The sequence below is a fragment of the Salmo salar genome, chromosome ssa09 (genome assembly GCF_905237065.1).
Source record: "Salmo salar chromosome ssa09, Ssal_v3.1, whole genome shotgun sequence".
Lineage (NCBI taxonomy): Eukaryota > Metazoa > Chordata > Actinopteri > Salmoniformes > Salmonidae > Salmo > Salmo salar.
This window is the reverse complement of record NC_059450.1, coordinates 8490568-8512203: the sequence shown is the minus strand read 5'-3', so window position 1 is coordinate 8512203 and position 21636 is coordinate 8490568. Positions and strand designations below refer to the sequence as shown.

The 21636-nt window shown below is 41.7% G+C and overlaps 1 protein-coding gene across 2 annotated transcripts in view; it reads right to left on the bottom strand.

The window, feature by feature from the left end:
* Positions 1-21636, bottom strand: part of luzp1 (leucine zipper protein 1) — a 91883-nt gene that overhangs the window by 44083 nt on the left and 26164 nt on the right. Inside the window, exon 2 of one of the 2 annotated variants that reach the window (XM_045723363.1) lies at positions 18490-18597. The gene's annotated coding sequence lies outside the window, so the exon portion shown is untranslated. The remainder of the gene's footprint in view (positions 1-18489; positions 18598-21636) is intronic. The other variant, XM_014210121.2, reaches the window with a different exon arrangement.

Below are 21636 nucleotides of genomic sequence, written 5' to 3'. Positions count from 1 at the left end.
ACTTGTCTGAGCACACCGTACAGGTGCTAGGAACATACTGTACATACTTACACTCACATGATCGCTCATGAACACACATGGTCTCGAGCACACGCACGCAAGCACACACTCGACAGGTTCAATGAACACATCGTACATACACAGCCTCAATAACCCTCAATACCACCAACACGTAACTAGGGATGTGCACTGTTATTCAAATATTTAAAAACGGACATTAGTATACGAATACATTTTTGCCAGACCAAAAATTATAGCCTAATATAGGCCTTTTTAACCAGATTTCAACCCAGAAAAAGCGTTTTCTAAATTAAATAAAAATATCTATTTGACATTGTTACATACAAGGATATACCATAACATTTCAAATGATTAATTTAATAAAACAACAAACGTTTTTATGATGTGCACGGTGCGCCCCATAAAAAGACCGGTAGCCTTCATGTGTGCAGTTTGTTGTTTATGTTGTCCAATCAAAGCGGCAAAGAGCCTCAATGTGTAGCAAGTATAGTGAGAGTTCACTAATGCAATGCAATATGGAATTAAAAGTTTGTGAAATGAAAAGAAGTAGGCTACAACCAGCTAGCTAGCTATATGGCTGTAGCCGTGTTGCCTTTGCATCCCTCTCTCTCTCCCTTAGTCTGATCGCTACACACCACCACATATAACCTCTGCAGGCAGCTGCAGCAATAGAGCGAAAGCCTCTCACGCAGCAGTGCTCAGGATGAAACCATATATTTTTTTAACCTGGATGGAAAAGTTCATTTTCATTCTCTGTTGCAAAACGTTTTGCTACGTTGTGACCAAATAAACAGGGCCCTGGATGTGTTTGCTCAAACAGACTTAATTAGTGTACACTGTTCACATCACAGTTAGGTAAGAGCCTCTCTCTCTCTACTGGAGCTCTAATCGAGACTAATGGCAGATTGGCTGCCTATGACGTGCTCAGGCAGGAATGCAACATGTGTCACCTTGTGTGGTGCTGATAACTGATAACACTGTGTTTGCTGAACATGACAACATTATGGTGCTTGAACATGCTGTAACTAGGAGGAGCACTTAAATTAGTCGATAAGAGTGGTGGTGATTGGAGACTGTACCCATGACCAGAGAGAGGGATGAGAAAATATGAGAGATAAAGGAGAAAGTGACACACACACACACACACACACACACACACACACACACACACACACACACACACACACGAGAGAGTCAGCGAGAAAAGAGAGAGAAATTCCCACTGTGTGCCACTGACCGGCAACCTACTGTTTACTTTGGCCGGCAGCAAACAAACGGTTTACAGAGGAAGGGACATTTGGAGCTCACTCACTCAAAGAACAATAACTTAGTTTCTACCCCCCACAGACTGTCTGACAACCAACAACCATTGACACACATAAATACACATGCTGAATTCCAAACTGCGGTGTACATTCAAACTCATACCAACACAACCAAGGTCTCTACTAATTTACCATTAGACTAGATACACACACAGCTTGAAAATGCTCCACTTCTTACAGCATAAAGCCATGTTAATAAAATGCACAAGCATTTTCACATGTGCAATAAGAAATCCACACCAATTAAAAACAAACATAACTCAATATCTAATTAAGTGGGCTATACAAGACTAAATGGTATTTAGTATCCAGCACATTTACATTGATGTGAAGACTGAAATGTTGTTGATTAATGTCCACTATCCTTGTCAAATAAATAAATTCCTTAAAATGGTGAGACGTTCCACTGCTTTTCTATATCCAAGGCAACTGAATCATCTCTGCTCTCCTCTATTGACTACCATCCACGTTCAAGGACAGAGAGAAACAACCTCATTATGATTCTACCTCCGCCTAACCCCCTTCCATCTCTCCTCCCCCTCTCCCACCAGGACAGAGAGGAGATGAGGGCTAATCAGTTAGGTGGCCCACAGTGATGGATGGAGTCTTTACGAACCACCAAGTCTCCTGAAACTTAACTGACTGCTTCCATACGCTGTCTATGTCGACACACACACACAAACATCCCCCCCCCCACCCCACTATTTCTGCTATCAGCCTCCACAGACACTACCACCACCAGCCATAATAGATGTGCCTGTCAGCATCAATGGAAGGGGGGTGGGGGGTTACAGGGAGGGCACACTGGCACTGAGGCTCAAAGCGTTATACCAGCTCAAGGTTACAGCACAACACAACACAAGGCAGGGACAATACAATACAGCAATATAACCATCAAGGACAGTGAGAGGACATTCTAATACTGGGGCCTTCAACCTTTTCACTCCCAGGCAAACCAGCAAATGCACATCTTTTCTTATCATCAGGTGAATGATAACGGCAAGGAGAAGTAATCAACATTTTAAAATGAATAGATTTGGTAGATACCGTTTTTCATTATTTAACCTCCCCACATAATTGGGAGAGGAAGTGTAAACTAACAGCCTGAAAGGAAACTCCAAACACATTTTCGCTAAGAGCATCTGTTTAGCTGGTTAAAACAAAGGTTAGCCAAACATGTATGTCCAAGTGAAGAAAGCTTACCAGCAGCACTTGCCGCACTGGTAGCCTATTTGCGGGTGCTTTTTCAAAGCCTATGTCAGATACTCCAGTGAGTTTAATTGGCTCCAATGAGTAGAACTTCCTCAGCATTAGGAGTTGAGAAATGAAGTTGATAACATTAGAAAGAAGATAGTCTTTCAGAAAGTATTCACACTCCTTGACTTTTTCCACATTTTGTTGTGTTACAGGCTGAATAGAACATTGATCAAATTGAGATTTTGTGTCACTGTCCTACAGGCAATACCCCATAATGCCAAAATAGAATTGTGTTTTCTGAAATTAAAAGCTTAATTGTTTTGAGTAAATAAGTATTCAACCCCTTTATTAAGGCATGCCTAAATAAGTTCAGAAGTAAAAATGTCCTTAAGTCACTCACTCGGTGTGCAATAATAGTGAAGTTATTAAATTACCCTTTAGATGGTGCATTAATACACCCAGTCACTACAAAGATACAGGCGTCCTTCCTAACTCAGTTGCCGGAGAGGGAGGAAACCGCTGAGGGATTTCACCATGAGGCCAATGGTGACGTCAAAACAGTTACAGAGTTTAATGGCTGTGGTAGGAGAAAAGTGAAAATTGATCAACAACATTGTAGTTACTCCACAATACTAACCTAATTGACATAGTGAAAAGAAGACAGTGAATGTTACAGTTTTGACTTAAATCCATGATGACAAAGTGAAAACGTTTTAAAAAATGTTAGCAAATTTATTGAAAATGAATACAGAACTCATTTACATATGTATTCACACCCTTGAGTCAATACTTTGTAGAAGCACCTGGCAGCGATTACAGCTGTGAGTCTTTCTGGGTAAGTCTCCAAGCGCTTTCCACACCTGGATTGTGCAACATTTGCACATTATTTTCAAAATTCTTCAAGCTCTCAAGTTGGTTGATCATCATTGCCAGACAACCATGTTCAGGTATTGCCAGATTTAAGTAGATTTAAGTCAAAACTGTAACTTGGCCACTCAGGAACATTCACGGTCTTCTTGGTAATCAACTCCAGTGTAGATTTGGCCTTGTGTTTAGGTTATTGTCCTGGCGAAAGGTGAATTAATTTCCCAGTGTCTGGTGGGAAGCAGACTGAACCAGGTTTTCCTCTAGGATTTTGCCTGTGTTTAGCTCCATTCCGTAAATGTTTTTATCCGGAAAAACTCCCCAGTCCTTAACAATTACAAACATACCTATAACATGATGCAGCCACCACTATGGTTCAAAATATGGAGAGCGGTACTGAGTAATGTGTTGTATAAAGATCAGCTTTAATATTGCAAATAGATTGTAGCTTCCAACAATGCTTCATTTCCAATCACCCATATTTTTGGTAAATATAGATATTTAATATATTGTCCTTTATTATTTTCCCCTAACTCTACCACCCCTCCCCTAATTGGAGTAAACTAATGGACAGCAACACTTAGGCTTCTACATACATTTTACAGACACAATATATTTTACATTAGTAATCTTCTGTTTGTTTTTAATCCCATCCTTCAGCTCCCCTCAAACCCTCCCATCCATCTCTGAAGATTTGCCATATACACTACCGTTCAAAAGTTTGGGGCCACTTAGAAATGTCCTTGTTTTTGAAAGAAAAGCAAATTTTTGGTCCATTAAAATAACATCAAATTGTTCAGAAATAAACAGTGAAGAAGAGACTCCGCGATGCTTGCCTTCTATGCAGAGTTGCTCTGTCCAGTGTCTGTGTTCTTTCGCCCATCTTAATCTTTTATTTTTATTGACCAGTCTGAAATATGGCTCTCTCTTTGCGACTCTGCCTAGAAGGCCAGCATCCCGGAGTCGCCTCTTGTCTGTTGACGTTGAGACCGGTGTTTTGCGGGTACGATTTAATGAAACTGCCAGTTGAGGACTTGTGAGGTGTCTGTTCCTCAAACTAGACACTCTAATGTACTTGTCCTCTTTCTCATTTGTGCACCGGGGCCTCCCACTCCCCTTTCTATTCTGGTTAGAGACAGTTTGCGCTGTTCCGTGAATGGAGTAGTACCTAATCTACGAGATCTTCAGTTTCTTGACAATTTCTCGCATGGAATAGACTTAATTTCTCAGAACAAGAATAGACTAACGGGTTTCAGAAGAAAGTTCTTTGTTTCTGGCCATTTTGAGCCTGTAATCGAACCCACAAATGCTGATGCTCCAACTACTCAACTAGTCTAAAGGCCAGTTTTATTTATTCTTTAATCAGAACAGTTTTCAGCTGTGCTAACATAATAGCAAAATGGTTTTCTAATGATCAATTAGCCTTTTAAAATTATAAACTTAGATTAGCTGACACAACGTGCCATTGGAACACAGGAGTGATGGTTGCTGATAATGGGCCTCTGTACGCCTACGCAGATATTCCATAAAAACAATCTGCCATTTCCAGCTACAATAGTCATTTACAACATTAACAATGTCTACACTGTATTTCTGATTAATTTGATATTATTTTAATGGACAAACAATGTGCTCTTCTTTCAAAAACAAGGACATTTCTAAATGACCCCAAACTTTTGAACGGTAGTGTTCTAACTGTGCTGTTTCACAGAAGTTCTGAACCTATATAGATTTTATGGACACAGTATACATTAGTGATCTTGTTTTAGTCCCACCCTTCAGCTCCACTCAACCCCTCCCATCTATCTCTTAATACCATCCATTTTGTATTTCTATATGCCATGTACAGTGCATTCGGAAAGTATTCAGACTCCTTGACTTTTTCCACATTGTTACGTTACAGCCTTATTCTAAAATTGATGAAATTATTTTTTCCCCCCTCATCATTCTACACACAATTCCCCACAATGACAAAGCGAAAACCGTTTGGGATATTTTTGCAAAAAGTACTCAGACCCTTTGCTATGAGACTCGAATGTTTCCACTGATCGTCCTTGAGATGTTACTACAACTTGATTGGAGTCCACCTGTGGTAAATTTGATTGATTGGACATGTCTATATAAGGTCCCACAGTTGACAGTACATGTCAGAGCAAAAACAAAGTAATGACGTCAAAGAAATTGTCCGTAGAGCTCCGAGACAGGATTGTGTCGAGGCACAGATCTGGAGAAGGGTACCAAAACATTTCTGCACCATTGCAGGTCCCCAAGAACACAGTGGCCTCCATCATTCTTAAATGGAAGAAGTTTGGAACCACCAAGACTCTTGCTAGAGCTGGCCGCCCGGGCCAAACTGAGCAATCGGGGAGAAGGGCCTTGGTCAGGGAGGTGACCAAGAACCCGATGGTCATTCTGACACAGCTCCAGAGTTCCTCTGTGGAGATGGAAGAACCTTCCAGAAGGACAACCATCTCTGCAGCACTCCACCAATCAGTCCTTTATGGTAGAGTGGCCAGACGGAAGCCACTCCTCAGTAAAAGGCACGACAGCCTGCTTGGAATTTGCCAAAAGGCACCTAAAGGACTCTCAGACCATGAAAAAAACTACATCAGCTCTACTACCTCTTAACTCAGCTATGAGAAGCATGCAACTACCACCCATGATCTCAGTGAAGAAACAAATCACCTACTTAGGCATTACTATATCCCCCTCTACTCACACTACTTGCAGGAAGAACTACTTAGAAACCTTTCAAAATATCCTAAAAGACATAAAAAGATGGTCCGCTATGGCCACTTCTTTGCATGCTAGAATCTCAATTATTAAAATGAATGTCCTCCCTCGTATCAATTTTATGAGTTCCATGTTACCACTGTCTTCTCCTATAGACAGTTGGTCTAAACTTGACTCCGTCATAAAGAAGTTCATTTGGGGGAGAAAGAGACCACAGATTAAATATGCAACACTACAGAGAACAAAAGCATCACGTGGAATAATCTAAAATTTTATCACCTATCATTTCAAATGAATTTCCTGAAGACCTGGTTAAACCCAGAGGCTTCTGTTCCTTGGCGTGCTATAGAAGAGTCAATCGTTTCATCAATTAGATTACAAAATGTATTATTTTCTGGATTGACTCCTAAAACAATTTGCATTATTGTTTGGACCCATTATAGCATACACAGCAAATGTGTGGAAAACTACTTAAATGGAATTCATACACTCCAATATGGCCTAACAAAGAATTCTTAGTGTGTGAGAAACCATTTATATCGGATTCTTGGTCTAAGAAGGGTATTTATACTTTTAAAGACATATTCAATGTGAATGTGAAATCCACCAGTGTTTTAATGTCCCAGCTTCATCATTTAGTCTTTACCTTCAACTCTGCCTAGCCATGCAAGCCTATGGGTTCCCCTGGGGAGCAGAATAAGCAGTACACCCATTGGTCAAACTTCCAACGAACAGACGGCCCTCAAAAGGAGTTGATTTTGATATCTACAGTCAATTCTAGCAGCACAAAAACCATTAACTTTATCCACTGTATGTCAAAAGGAGTTTACACTTGCTGTCAGACAAATAAAAATGGGAGACAGTATGGAAAAAATATTAGGATCATCTGGAAACCCCAATCACTAATTCATTAATTACAAAATATGCCATAGAACCAACCTAACACCTCAAAAAAGGCATCACATGGGTATTAGTCCATCGTCATTATGTGTGTTCTAAACCACAGGGGCCCTTGGTACTTTTCAGCATGTGCTGCGGAAATGCCAGGAGGTGGTTGAATTCTGGGGGAAAGTCAACAATGTCATCTCTGTACTTATAGATAAAATATTGCCATTAGATCCTATAGTGATGTTGCTTTGTGATGACTGACTTGCACTTGTCAGAACACCAACGGAGAGTGTGGTTGTCAAGAACCACAGCAACTAAGAAAATGAATGTACAAAGGTGGATTCCACCTCGTCGGTTACCATTGCAACAATGGCTGCTCGCATTTAAGGAAATTGTACTTATGGAGCTCTCCATGGCCAGGATACACAGGGCCAAGGTGTCCACTCTGAACATATGGGAAAAAAGCAGCAGCAGACATTTCCTAACTCTTAACCAACGGGCCTTTACATCCATGAATGTGTATCAATAATCTGAGCCTATGATGTATTGTTCAGTAGATTTACTATGTAATAATAAAAACAAATCTCATGATTAATTCATTTAATTTACATTTTATGTTATCAGATTGCCGGTGGGGGGGATTCAAAATTATATATCCATAAATATATTGTATGAATTCTCTGGTCTGATGAAACAAAGTTTGAACTCATTGGCCTGAATGCCAAGCATCACGTCTGACGGAAAACTTGCACCATCCCTACGGTGAAGCATGGTGGTGGCAGCATCAATGCTGTGGGGATGTTTTTCAGCTGCAGGGACTGGGAGACTAGTTAGGAACGAGACAAAGACCTTCCAACACCTTCCAACAGGACAACGACCCTTAGCACACAGCCAAGACAGGACTTGAACCTGATCGAACATCTCTGGAGAGACCTGAAAATAGCTGTGCTCCCCATCCAACCTGACAGAGCTCGAGAGGATCTGCAGAGAAGAATGGGAGAAACCATTTAATCAATTTTAGAATAAGGCTGTAACGTAACAAAATGTGGAAAAAGTCGAGGTCTGACTATTTTCTGAATGCACTATTTTTCAACTGTGCTGTTTCACAAAAGTTCTGAACCTTTGTATTCTCATAGTTTCTACATTTGTAAATTAAAGATAAACATTTTTGCTAAAAGTATTATATTATTGATCGATTGACTAAGACCCAGCAGTGCTATTTGCAGAGTTAGCTACAGGTAAATGTTGCAATTCTTCAGCCATTCCTGGACCTGCAACCAAAAACAAGCTACATATGGAGAGGACCCAAACAAAGGATCTAAGTATTCTGTCTCTTCGAAGCAAAATCTGCAGAGCTAAATTAATCCGGCTTCGTTTTGCGAACCAGTTCATGAACCATGTGCCATAGAATCAGTACATCGAAAATCTTTTCAACTATTTAGCAATCTATATGGCACAGCTGTCAAATTTTTGGTCCTTAAATTAAAATAAAAAATAATAAAAAAACAGTTTATCACCATTTTCTTTTACCAATTGTTGTCTTTAATACAGGGCTGACAGACAAGTTCCTTACAAATATAACACTTTGTATTCAGGACAAAAAGTAAATTACTTTGCCACATTTTTTGCAGTATTACTTAATTGTCTAGTTGCAAACAGTATGCATGTTTTGGAATATTTTTTTTCTGTACAGGCTTCTGTCTTTTCACTCAGTAGCTACTCTACAATACTAACCAAATTGACAATGTTGTTGATCCATCCTCAGTGTTCTCCAATCATAGCCACTAAACGCTGTAACTGTTTTAAAGTAACCATTGGCCTCATGGTGAAATCCCTGAGCGGTTTCCTTCCTTTCCCGGCAACTGAGTTAGGAAGGACGACTAACTTTGTAGCGACTGGGTGTATTGATACACCATCCACAGTGTAATTAATAACTTCACCACGTTCTAAGGGATGATCAATGTCTGCTTTCTATCAATCAATACTGGTCCCTTCTTTGTGAGTCATTGGAAAACCTCCCTGGTCTTTGTGGTTGAATCTGGGGTTTGAAATTCACTGCTCGACTGAGGGGCCTTACATATAATTCTATGTGTGGGGTACAGAGATGAGGTAGTCATTCAAAAAAATCATGTTAAACACTATTATTGCACACAGAGTGACTCCATGCAACTTATTATTCGAGTTGTTCCCAAATAAGCATAGGACTACGGGCTTGTGATTTGAAACAACCCACAGATATTTTTCAAAAGATGCTAATGATCCTCGATTCTTCTGTGGCTAAGTCAAGCTTTCTGGTGAAGTATTTTGAGTGATTTTCTTTCTGTATAGACACGAGTAATTACAGTTGAAGTCGGAAGTTTACATACACTTAGGTTGGAGTCATTAAAACTAGTTTTTCAACCACTCCACTAATTTCTTGTTAACAAACTATAGTTTTGACAAGTCGGTTAGGACATCTACTTTGTGCATGAGAAGTAATTTTTCCAACAATTGTTTACAGACCGATTATTTCACGTACAACTCACTGTATCACAATTCCAGTGGGTCAGAAGTTTACATACACTAAGTTGTCTGTGCCTTTAAACAGCTTGGAAAATTCCAGAAAATGATGTCATGGATTTAGAAGCTTCTGATAGGCTAATTGACCTCATTTGAGTCAATTGGATGTGTGCCTGTGGATGTATTTCAAGGCCGACCTTCAAACTCAGTGCCTCTGCTTGACATCATGGGAAAATCAAAAGAAATCAGCCAAGACCTCAGAAAAATAAATTGTAGACCTCCACAAGTCTGGTTCATCCTTGGGAGCAATTTCCAAACGCCTAAAGGTACCACATCAGCTGTACAAACAATAGTACGCAAGTATAAACACCATGGGACCACGCAGTCGTCATACCGCTCAGGAAGGAGACGCGTTCTGTCTCCTAGAGATGAACGTACTTTGGTGCGAAAAGTGCAAATCAATCCCAGAACAACAGCAAAGGACCTTGTGAAGATGCTGGAGGAAACAGGTACAAAAGTATCTATATCCACAGTAAAACAAGTCCTAAATTGACATAACCTGAAAGGCCACTCAGCAAGGAAGAAGCCACTGCTCAAAAACCGCCATAAAAAAGACAGACTACGGTCGTACTTTTTGGAGAAATGTCCTCTGGTCTGATGAAACAAAAATATAACTGTTTGGCCATAATGACCATCATTATGTTTGGATGAAAAAGGGGGATGCTTGCAAGCCGAAGAACACCATCCCAACCGTAAAGCACGGGGGTGGCAGCATCATGTTGTGGGGGTGCTTTGCAGCAGGACTGGTGCACTTCACAAAATAGATGGCTTCATGAGGGAGGAAAATTATGTGCATATATTGAAGCAACATCTCAAGACATCAGTCAGGAAGTTAATTTCCTTGGGGTAGGGGGCAGTATTTTCACGTCCGGATGAAAAGCGTGCCCAGAGTAAACTGCCTGCTACTCAGGCCCAGAAGCTAGGATATGCATATTATTAGTAGATTTGGATAGAAAACACTGAAGTTTCTAAAACTGCTTGAATGATGTCTGTGAGTATAACAGAACTCATATGGCAGGTGAAAACCTGAGAAAAATCCAACCAGGAAGTGGTTTATCGTTTTTCAAGACTGGGCCTATTCAGTATACAGTGACTTAGGGTTCATTTTGCACTTCCTAAGGCTTCCACTAGACTTTTCGGCGTGAAATTTTCAGCGCGCTTCCTACATTTGGAGTAACTTACTGAACGCGCTAACAGAGGACATAAATGATGGATTTTATCAAACAAAACAACATTTATTGTGGACCTGGGAATCCTAGGAGTGCATTCTGACGAAGACCATCAAAGGTAAGTGGTTGGATTTTTTCTCAGGTTTTTGCCTGCCATATGAGTTCTGTTACACTCACAGACATCATTCAAACAGTTTTAGAAACGTCAGAGTGTTTTCTATCCAAATCTACTAATAATATGCATATCCTACGTTCTGAGCCCGAGTAGTAGGCAGTTTAATTTTGGCACGTCATTCATCCGAATTTCCGAATACTGCCCCGTCACTAAAAAGTTAAAGACACAGGAATTGTCCGGTTGGAATATTATTGAAGATTTATGATAAAAACATCCTAAAGATTGATTCTATACATTTGACATGTTTCCACAAACTGTAATATAACTTTTTTGACTTTTCGTCTGGACTTAGTGCGCACGCCTTGTGCATTTGGAATAGTGAACCTAACGCACAAACAAAATGGAGGTATTTGGACATAAAGATGAACTTTATCCAACAAAACAAACATTTATTGTGGAACTGGGATTCCTGGGAGTGCATTCCGATGAAGATCATCAAAGGTAAGTGAATATTTCTAACACTATTTCTGACTTTTGTTGACTCCACAACATGGCGAGTATCTGTAAGGCTTGTTTTGGTGGCTGAGCGCTGTACTCAGATTATTGCATGGTGTGCTTTCACCGTAAATCTTTTTTAAAATCTGACACAGAGGTTGCATTAACCTGTTATGGCTAGGGGGCAGTATTTTCACGGCTGGATAAAAAACGTACCCGATTTAATCTGGTTACTACTCCTGCCCAGTAACTAGAATATGCATATAATTATTGGCTTTGGATAGAAAACACCCTAAAGTTTCTAAAACTGTTTGAATGGTGTCTGTGAGTATAACAGAACTCATATGGCAGGCAAAAACCTGAGAAGATTTCATGCAGGAAGTGGCCTGTCTGACAAGGTGTCGTTCTTCTTGTCTCTGTTTATTGAAGAGTGAGGATCTTAGCTGTCCCGTGACACTTCCTACGGCTGCCATAGGCTCTCAGAAGGCGGCAAAATGCTGAATCGTGGCTTTGCAGGCTCTGGCTGAAAAAAAAGTAGCGCGTTTGGGTAGTGGCTGGTTACAGTACTGTGAGACTCAGGCTCGTGCCCGTGTCGACCGAAAGCTTTGTTTTCTTTCCTCTGTTTAGCTAAATGGACATCCACGGTCGGAATATTATCGCTTTTTTACGAGAAAAATGGCATAAAAATGGATTTTAAACAGCGGTTGACATGCTTCGAAGTACGGTAATGGAATATTTAGATTTTTTTTTGTCACGAATTGCGCCATGCGCGCGACCCTGATTTACAATTTCGGATAGTGTCTGGGACGCACGAACAAAACGCCGCTATTCGGATATATCAATGGATTATTTTGGACCAAACCAACATTTGTCATTGAAGTAGCAGTCCTGGGAGTGCATTCTGACGAAAGACAACAAAAGGTAACTTTTATAATAGTAAATCTGATATTGGTGAGTGCTAAACTTGCCGGGTGTCTAAATAGCTAGCCCGTGATGGCTGGGCTATGTACTTAGAATATTGCAAAATGTGCTTTCACCAAAAAGCTATTTTAAAATCGGACATATCGAGTGCATAGAGGAGTTCTGTATCTATAATTCTTAAAATAATTGTTATGCTTTTTGTGAACGTTTATCGTGAGTAATTTAGTAAATTGTTAGCAAATTCCCCGGAAGTTTGCGGGGGGTATGCTAGTTCTGAACGTCACATGCCAATGTAAAAAGCTGTTTTTTGATATAAATATGAACTTGATTGAACAAAACATGCATGTATTGTATAACATAATGTCCTAGGTGTGTCATCTGATGAAGATCATCAAAGGTTAGTGCTGCATTTAGCTGTGGTTTTGTTTTTTGTGACATTATATGCTAGCTTGAAAAATGGGTGTCTGATTATTTCTGGCTGGGTACTCTGCTGACATAATCTAATGTTTTGCTTTCGCTGTAAAGCCTTTTTGAAAATCGGACAGTGTGGTTAGATAAAGGAGAGTCTTGTCTTTAAAATGCTGTGAAATAGTCATATGTTTGAAAAATTGAAGTTTTTGTATTTTTGAGGAATTTGTAATTCGCGCCACGCCTATCATTGGATATTGGAGCAGGTGTTCCGCTAGCGGAACGTCTAGATGTAAGAGGTTAAGGAGACATGCATCTATAATCCTATGCATAACACTTGTATCTTTCATCAATGTTTATGATGAGTATTTCTGTAAATTGATGTGGCTCTCTGCAAAATCACCGGATGTTTTTTAGAGGCAAAACATTACTGAACATAACGCGCCAATGTAAACTGACATTTTTGGATATAAAAATGAACTTGATTGAACAAAACATACATGTATTGTGTAACATGAAATCCTATGAGTGCCATCTGATGAAGATCATCAAAGGTTAGTGATTAATTTTCTCTATTTCTGCTTTATGTGACTCTTCTCTTTGGCTGGAAAATGGCTGTATTTTTTTTTGTGACTAGCACTGACCTAACATAATCATATGGTATGCTTTCGCCGTAAAGCCTTTTTGAAATCAGACACTGTGGCTGGATTAACAAGAAGTTTCTTTAAAATGGTGTAAAATACTTGTATGATTGAGGAATTTTAATAATGAGATTTGTTGTTTTGAATTTGGCGCCCTGCAATTTCACTGGCTGTTGTCGAGTGGGACGCGTCCCACATACCCAGAGAGGTTAATCTATTAGGCTGTCAGAAATGACAGAAATCACATTTAGATTATGGTAATGCATCTTGACAGAACATGCAACTCATGTAATGAATCAGCCAATAAAACCATAACTTTAAAACATTTAACAAAATGCAATTTGTGGGAAAAAAAAAAAAGCGTACCAGGGAAAGCACCGTTCTAAACAGTGCACCTGATTGCGGTTCCGTGTGTGACAGAGATGAAAATCGCTGTTAGAAACTTAGAAAGAGGGGGAATCTAAAGATGCAACAACTAGGATGGTTGCTAATATGACTAGATTGTGCCTTTGGCTTCTGGACAAAGAAAGAAAGTTTATAAATAAACTAATAAAACAGGAGCGAAATGGCATAGCGGTGGGTCCAATAGGGAAGTAAATGTAAATACATTTGCCAAAATGATATAGAGTTGAAGTAGGAAGTTTACATACACCTTAGTCAAATACATTTAAACTCCGTTTTTCACAATTCCTGACATTTAATCCTAGTAAAAATTCCCTGTCTAAGTTGAGTGAATTTTGGCCCATTCCTCCTGACAGAGCTGGTGTAACTGAGTCAGGTTTGTAGGCCTTCTTGCTCACACAAGCTTTTTCAGTTCAGCCCACACATTTTCTATAGGCTGAGGTCAGGGCTTTGTGATGGCCACTCCCATACCTTGACTTTGTTGTCCTTAAGCCATTTTGCCACAACTTTGGAAGTATGCTTGGGGTCATTGTCCATTTAGAAGACCCATTTGCGACCAAGCTTTAAGCACCCAATGCATATGGGTCTGGTACATTTCTCAAATGGCAGGTAAATTAAAATCATCCCGGTCACGTTTTCTGGCGTGACATTTTCCTAACGGAAACCCTGGTGTGTGTGTATTGTATGTGTCAAGTAGACCATAAGTATGTTAGTGAGAGAGCGCTCATGTATGTCGGCAACAGCAAGTGAGTGGGAGAAGAAACGAAACAGATGCCTTCGGGTACAAGTCAAAGACGCTTCAAAAGGGGACTACAAAGGGAAACCCAGCCGCGAGCTGGGAAACCCAAGCCTACCAGACGAGCTAAATGCCTTTTATGCTCGCGTCGAAGCAAGAAACCCTGAAGCACGCACGAGAACACCAGCTGTTCCGGACAACTGTGTGATCACACTGTCCGTAGCCGGTGTGAGCAAGACCTTTAAACAGGTCAACATTCACAAGGCCGCGGGGCCAGACAGATTACCAGGACATGTACTCAGAGCATGTGCGGACCAACCAGCAAGTGTCTTCTTCTGACATTTTCAACCTCTCCCTAACCAAGTTTGTAATACCTACATGTTTTAAGCAGACCACCATAGTCCCTGTGCCCAAGAAAACGAAAGTAACCTGCCTAAATGACTACCTCCTGGGGGCAGTAACGTAAGTGCTACAGGGCGGTAAAGGTAGGCAACAACACATCTGCCACACTAATCCTCAACACGGGGGCCCCTCAGGGGTGTGTGCTTAGTTCCCTACTGTACTCCCTGTTTACCCACGACTGCACGGCCAAGCACAACTCCAACACCATCATTAAGTTTGCTGACGACAAAACAGTGGTAGGCCTGATCATCAACAACGATGAGACAGCCTATAGGGAGGTGGTCAGAGATCTGGCAGTGTGGTGCCAGGACAACCTCTACCTCAACGTGAGCAAGACAAAGGAGATGATCGTGGACTACAGGAAAAGGGCCAAACACACCCCCATTCACATCGACAGGGCTGTAGTGGAGCGGGCCGAGAGTATCAAGTTCCTTGTGTCCACATCAACAAACTATCATGGTCCAAACACACCCAGACAGTTGTGAAGAAGGCATGACAACACCTTTTCCCCCTCAGGAGACTGAAAAGATTTGGCATGGGTCCTCAGATCCTCAAAGTTCTACAGCTGCACCATCGAGAGCATCCTGGCCGGTTGCATCACCGCCTGGTATGGCAACTGCCCAGCATCCGACCGTAAGGCGCTACAGAGGGTAGTGCGTACAGCCCAGTACAACACTGGAGCCAAGCTTCCTGACATATACTAGGCAGTGTCAGAGGAAGGCCCAAAAAAATTGTCAAAAACTACAGTCACCCAAGTCATAGACTGTTCGCTCTGCTACTGCATGGCAAGCGGTACCGGAGCCCCACGTCTAGGTCCAAAAGGCTCCTTAACTGCTTCTACCCCCAAGCCATAAGACTGAACAATTAACCAAAGGGCAACCAGACTATTTACATTGACACCCCCCCCCCTTTTGTTTTTACACTGCTGCTACTCATTGTTTATTATCTATGCATAGTCACTTTACCCCTACCGACATGTACGACTAACCTGTACCCTCGCACATCGACTCAGTACCAGTACCCCCTCTATATAGCCTCGGTATTGTTATTGTGTTACTTTTGATTTTATTCTTTACTTTAGTTTATTTATTAAATATTTTCTTAACCCTATTTCTTGAACTGCACTGTTGGTTAAGGGTAAGTACGCATTTCACAGTAAGGTCTACTACACTTGTTGTATTCGGCGCATGTGACAAATAACATTATTATTATTATTATTTTTTAAAAGGTTGATTAACATATACCCTCTTCCTTCAACTCGCTGTCGCTGTCTTTTGTCAGTCTGTCTGGATGCCAGCCCTCCCCGGTTGGCACAGCCTGGCAGCCAGAGTGTTGGCATCAGATACCCGCTGCGGCTGCAAGGTGGCACTGTGGGAGCATCAGATTCACTGCATCTCTTGTGCGAGAGGCCGAGAGAAAGGGGTGAGTAACTAAGTGTGTGGGGGGGGAGACAGCATGCGAGAGAGCGAGCGAGCTACAACGCGGTGGGGAGTGAGCCCACAGAATGCTGAACAGGGCTTTGCCAGACCGGAACACTGCAGCAGGAATGCAGCACTCTCTTGCACTCATCATCATTACAGGCTAGAGGAGAGTGAGAAAGAGGGGGAGATAGGGAGGAAGATAAGAGTGGGAGGGAGAGAGAGAAAAATAAAGAGAGATGGGGAAAGGTAGGCAGAGAGGAAAATGAGAGCAAAAAGTGCTAGAAAGATGCAGTAGAAAGAGCGGGAGGAAGATAAGAAGAGGGAGAGAAACAGGAGGGGGAGTTATGTAATGCTGTCGGTGGTGAATGGGGAACAGACGTCACACTGGCTGGCGTAGCTCTGCCGCTGCGACAGAGCAGAGACGGGAGCCTTACTCCCCCCCCCTCTCTTGGCCTATAATGCAGTGGTATTTAATGACACATACAGTAATAAACCCATGGAAATAAACTGAGGAAAGGGGTGGAACTATACAGAGAGTGAGGAGGAGAGGACTCTTGGTTTCAGCTTACCTGCTACACGAGTCCACAGAGACAGACAGCCCCATAAATGTGTCTGGGATACGCACACAGAGACAGCTTGATTGACACATTACTGTCAGAGCCATCTTTAAATATAGCTGATTACAATATATGTTGGGATATAGCCACTTTAGACTCTACCCCTGGGAGATACGACACAGCATATCACATTCATACAGTCTCTTTACTCAAATACAGTCTATGCCCTTTACCATGGCAACTAGGCTTGGGCGATATACCATATACCGGGGTATTTCGAAATACCGAGGGTATGAGTTTCAATACCGCAAAAAAATAGAATACAAAAATTATGTTGGGGGCAACCCCACCTCACAGAGGCACGTGCTACGCCACTGCTTATAACTAAGTATAAGAAATCTGCGTCAAATAAATTATATCCATCTCGGAGCTCCAGCTGTGCATTTGGTTTGCTAACGTGCTAGCTAAGTGGCTAGATGTCAAGATCAAGCTTCTCGGTTACATCAAAGACATTCAATCCCTTCCTGGATCAAGATCCCCCATTGCCTAAATTGTTTTGTGCGGTAAAAAAAATTAATAGTGCCCCTTGTGTGCACTTGGTAATACGTACACACTGGTATGGTACAGCAACGGTATGAAAATCTGGATACCACCCAACCTTAACGACAACAACCTAATGGGAAGACCGATTAATAAAGGCCTCTATGGGATTAAACTGTCTCCTTTTGTATACTTTATAATTTCACCACTCTCCATAGGTAGAAAATAGTCAGACACTCCACACAGTTACTAGCATGCTGAAGACAGTACCTGTAGCCTGACTAGACTTGACCAGTCAAGCTGCGTTTAGACAGGCAGCCCCAATTATTACATTTTTCTCTCCCACTAATTGGTATTTTGACCAATCAGATCAGCTAAAAAAAAAAGTGATTGGTCAAAAGACAAATGAATGGAAACAATATCAGAGTTGGGCTGCCTCAGTGATTTTATTTGGCTTCTCCCAGAGCTGAGTAAGTTTGACAGAGAGAGCACATTACTGGGAGGGTGTTGCCAAGGGTCTCCAGGTGAGCCGGCACTCTGTGCGTGCACTCTGTACATGTGCGAGTTTGCCATTCCTTGCTGACCTATGGGTACAGGGAAGGAAACGCGGCGCCAGCTTTAGTGCAACACTGCCCTGGCCCACCAGGAAACCAGCTCACAAAGGGTTCAGAGGTAAGGAATGGCCTTGGAATCCGGAACCTTCCCCACCACATTTTCTCTGCGTTTCCTCTTTCAACTGAGCAGCTGGACGCAGACTCATTGCCATACACACAGTATGGGAGCGTACGTATACACACACACACACACACAACACACGAGAGTGTCACCTTTTTTAGAAAGAAACAGTCAAAGGCAGACAGTCACAGTTTGAGAGAAACAGACAGTCAAATAGAGACATACGGTCACAGTTTGAATGAAACAGCATGTCAAAAAAGGCCAGTCAAGGTTAGATAGAGATGGTCCTGAGAGGGTGTTTACAGACAGACAGACAGGCACACACACACCCTAATATATGATAATATAAAGACTGAACTGTAGATACTGTAAGCTTATGTGTAAACATGGCCTTGACAAGACATTCAAAAACACACATACCGTAAACTTACTTTCTATGGATACATCCTCGTGTTGGGTGCTAAGCAGCTGGTAAATGCGGCCCGTCTGTCACCAGATGGTTTCACTATGGAGCTCCATCCGCAAGCCCTATAACCGGAGGAAGAACACAGAGGACAAACATTACTATGAGTTTCTCATGATTCTACCATAGTAATGATTTGTAGCTTAATTTCACCATTGTTTTGCTTGGTATAGACACTTAAAGTCAGTCAACCGACAATGCCTTCAGTGTAAAATGAACCATTCGTATTGAGGCATATTGGCTACGAGGTGGTCTGAGAAGTCGGTCAGATGTGTGTGACATTTTGTTGCGCCTCAATTGTCTCATGCATGACCAGACAACTTGTTTTTGGCTGGCCCAACAGTGCTCCATTCATTCCATTCTGGCCCTATGTCTAGGGCTGGGAATTGCCAGGGACCTCATAATACAATATTATCACGATACTTAGGTGCCGATATATATATATATATATATATTGCGGTTCTCACGATTCTATATGTATTGTGATTCGATACTGTCATTTTATTGCAATTTGATGTTCCAAACATATTGCTCACCATATGCCTGCTGCAGAGGGACAAGAGAGAACCATGAGAAAATTTGTTTTGATCAGACAAGGAAATACATTTTTAAAAAGTGCTGAAAACAAATTGGCTCCCTATTTAAAAAGGAGAACAAGCTGTGAAGGAAAAATACTGGTTTTGGTGCAGGTAGTCAACTAGCGCAAAAATAATGTTGTGATATTGTCGAAACAATATCAAATCAATACTTGAGTCAAATATCGCTATAATATTGTCGAAAAATTATATATTGCGATATGCAACTGTATACATTTTTTCCCCATCACTACACACAATGTTGCCTCAATGTGGAATTTCTACTCAAAAGTCTGGGTTATGCCAAGACGAGTGATAACGACGTCCTCAGAGAAGTATACTGTAATGTTGATATTGTCATGGCTGAAGTACATCATCTTTTTACCTAAATGTAACCACCAATTGACTCTCCTGTTACTACAACGTCAATGTTTCGGATCCCAGTTCGTTGGCACGTCCTTACAGATATTTCAGATACCCCAAAAGACCTCAAACATTGACCAGGGACAAACCCTCCATTTCACAACCAAATAAAGAAGTAAACAGGCTCGCACGACACGGCGACTCACCATTATTTTCAAGCCCCAAACAATCTGAAGTGGCCCTTTCCTCGCTCTGTGTGGTTTCTCTTAAATCATTGAAAACCAAATGGTAAACTGAACATCAGCCACATCCTTCTCAAAGGCGGCCTCGGCCCTCATCCTTTACACGCAAAAACATGCATCCCCCGTCTACGTCAGCTGAATAGTAGGGAGTATTATTACGCCATTTGCCTAACAATTTAAACTACGACCACAAGCAGAAAGACAGCTTGAGAAAGTACATCAAGTTAGTTACTTCTGAAATTGTACCTTTCCATGATTACGCCAATGACATGCCTTAAAGCATAAGTAAAATACAGAGAAAGGCTGTACTAAGGGGACAAGAGCAGGGGAGAAAGAAAGTGTGTTGGGGGAGAGATCATGTAGCATTTCCTTAACTCAACATTTCATGGCCTTAAAATACACGCAGGGTTATTTTGCGCTGGGACTAGTTTGCACGGGAGCCCATTTCCTGCGAGTGATTAGGGGGGGGGGCTGTGGCTCACTCAGAAAGTTCTCGGGTTGTTTTGTCTGCGAGCGAAGTAAAGGAATGCCCAAATTAAACATGCTGAACAGGGCGCCCTGAGAGGTTCGAAGGCGGGAGGGGGGGAGGGGGGAGTACAACACGAAAAAAAAAAAAATAGAACACCAAATAGATGTCATTTGCAGGCGATTTACAAACCACAAGTGCATGCCTCTTGCTCGTATTTGCATTCCATCAGATAGGGAAGTTGGACAGCAATGTTGTACCATATTGATAAAGCTGTCATATGCCCCGAAGGCAAGCAGCCTGCGAGCTCCTTCATTTCACTCAAAACCTGAAGGGCTTGTTGTAATGCGCTATTATAATAGGTTATCCCAAGATGAATAGTACCCTCAAGTCTTCTTCTCTTTCAAACGGCTCGGCTTTTGTCCCGCACTGTACGCCCAAACATTGGGAAGAGAGCGAATCTCAACAAATGAAAGTACAGTACTTCACAATTCTCATCGTGATCACCAACAACAGTAATACTAGCCCACTGCTATTTGCTGCTCCACTTCATTTCAAAATACTTACAGTACATTCCCCAGGCCAATGCACTCAACAGGGTGACTAACTTGGGTAAAAAGGTATTTCTTGGACTTTACCAACAATTCAGAATTGATTGGTATTGCTTTCTTATAAAGGTCTGCTGCCCATTCAGGGATTTTGTGTTTGGCATGTCTGGGGGACCAGATGTCTCTTAGACCTCCAGCTCGGAGGGAGAGCAGATAAAACAGTACTTTAACTACATTCTTTCATGGCCGATGCTGGGGCCCACCTATCCACACCCATCCTCAGACCAGCATGAGGGGAGGAGAGGGAAACGAAGGGAGAGGAAAAGTGGAGGAGAGGGAGCGAGAGACGGAGAAAGCGAAAAAAAATCTAGAAAAAGGGAGGATGTGAAAAGGGGATAGTTAGAAAAAGTTGGTCGGTCCAAGTGGGTGGGTGAACATTTTTCTTGGCCCTTGGCACCAACAGTCACTGTGCCCTTGTTTGACCAGGGAGGGGAAAAACATGCCTCTGCGTGCCAGATGTGAGTTATCAAAGTAATCAAGGGCACCAACACAGTCAAATTAAAAGATGTCTGTCACTGAGGGAAGGAATGAGAATGCTGAGTATAGTAGCATGCCACAGTGAGAAAATGAGAATGAGCAAACTGTGGCTCCATTAACTAACTGAATCCAACGTGTAGAACCATGACAGGGCATTTTTCAGTTCACAGCAAAGGGGAGGAGGGCCAGCTTGACAAATAAATCCAGACACACACACACAAAAAAAAGACCAGAATGTTGGATCATAAAAAACACTGGTATTCCAGAACACAAATGAGCTAGTCATGTCTGGGAGTGTTAAGGATTCCTGTGGGGCAGGAGCTAGCTACCGTGGTAGCCAGGCTTTCCTGTAGCCTAATTACTCAGGACAAAG